The sequence below is a fragment of the Lissotriton vulgaris genome, chromosome 6 (assembly GCF_964263255.1).
Source record: "Lissotriton vulgaris chromosome 6, aLisVul1.2, whole genome shotgun sequence".
NCBI lineage: Eukaryota > Metazoa > Chordata > Amphibia > Caudata > Salamandridae > Lissotriton > Lissotriton vulgaris.
In genome coordinates this window covers 1386640550-1386642243 of record NC_141694.1, presented here as the reverse complement: position 1 = coordinate 1386642243, position 1694 = coordinate 1386640550, and the positions used below count along the sequence as shown (strand labels likewise).

General features: G+C 59.7%; 1 non-coding gene across 1 annotated transcript; it reads left to right on the top strand.

The window, feature by feature from the left end:
- Positions 1-415: 415 nt before the first annotated feature.
- LOC147708899 (5.8S ribosomal RNA) lies at positions 416-569 on the top strand. Its single transcript, XR_015296929.1, has one exon. It is a non-coding gene; the product is annotated as a 5.8S ribosomal RNA (ribosomal RNA).
- Positions 570-1694: the final 1125 nt, after the last annotated feature.

Genomic DNA, 1694 nt, shown 5'->3' with positions numbered 1-1694 from the left:
TGGTGGACTAATCGCCAGCCCGACGGCAGTGGCTGACGTGCAGGTGGAGCGACCCTTCCTCGTTGCCAGGTACTCGGTTTGACCTGGTCCCGTGTGGCCAGGCTGAGGGGTTAGAAGACTCGCGCGGTCCCTCCTGGTTACCCTGGGAGGAACCAGCAACTGTGTGGCTGCCTGCTCCCATCGCACTGGAAGCCCCCTTCCTTCCTTGCCCGCAGGTGGGCGGGTAGGCGGGGGCTCCCAGGCCGAGCGCCTGGCAGTGTTTTTTCTCCCAATGGTGCAGTCTGACTCCCAGAGGGGAAGCCTTGAACGGGGCATCGGGGCTGACTCGCCGCGCGGCCGGCGGACGGACGGTGTCGCCTTCCTCCCGCCTCTCCTGCACCCGCAGGTGGGTGAACGTTTTTGAAAAGTTGCCTGTGACTCTTGGCGGTGGATCACTCGGCTCGCGCGTCGATGAAGAACGCAGCTTGCTGTGATAATTAGTGTGAATTGCAGGACACATTGATCATCGACACTTCGAACGCACCTTGTGGCCCCGGGTTCCTCCCGGGGCTACGCCTGTCTGATGGTCGCTCGATCGTCAATCGCCCGGGGCTTCCCCGGGACACGGCTGGGTCCGTCGCAGGGGTAGCTCTGCTACCCCTTCGTCCCCCCACAAGTTCAGACCCCCCCGATCGCCCGTGGCAGGGTCCCTCGCCGGGTCCTTCCGTGGAGGTACGCTGCCGGCGGGCCTGGCCCCGAGAAGGGGCCTGGCGACCGGTTTGCCCCGGGCCCGTCCCGGGGCGCCTGGCTGCGTGCCGCGCGAGGCTGTCTGTGGTGTCCCACTGGCTGCCCGCGTGCACGCGCCTCAGGCGCCCACCTCCATGGCTGGCTTCCCGGAGAGGGCAAAGCCCTTCTGGATGCGATCCGGGGAAACAGGGCACGCTCTGCCGGGTACGCCTGGCCCCTGCTCCGGCAGGGGCCTGGCCTCTCCCCGGCAGCCCCCTTTTGACGCTCCGGCGTCATTCTTCCGACTAGGACCTCAGATCAGACGTGGCGACCCGCTGAATTTAAGCATATTACTAAGCGGAGGAAAATAAACTAACCAGGATTCCCCCAGTAACGGCGAGTGAAGAGGGAAGAGCCCAGCGTTGAATCCCCGGCCGGCGGCGGGCGCAGGAAATGTGGCATACAGAAGACCGACTCCCCGGCGTCGCTCAGGGGGCCCAATTCCTTCTGATCGAGGCTCACCCCGCGGACGGCGTTAGGCCGGTAGCGGCCTCCGGCGCGCCGGGATCGGGTCTTCTCGGAGTCGGGTTGCTTAGGAATGCAGCCCAAAGCGGGTAGTAAACTCCATCTAAGGCTAAATACGTGCGCGATTACCAATACAATTCGGGGCCCCCTGGAGCAGGTGGAGGGCAGACGGGCAGGGGAGAAATAGATCTAAAACAGAAATGGGTACGTCTGCCCTGTATCTTTCAATTTAGAGGCTCATAAAGAGTCCTACAATAACATGCACAGCTTTGAGCTCACTAATCACGGCCTGCACATTTAATTTTTCCACACAGCTTTAGAATAAATATATTTTATTTTCATTTTTCAGGATATACATGTGATGAAAAAAGTGTGCAAAAACCTCATCATTTAAAAATATATACATGATACAATAACGTAATTGTGAGAAGTTGGCCTGATATATGATGTTCACTAGTTCTAGT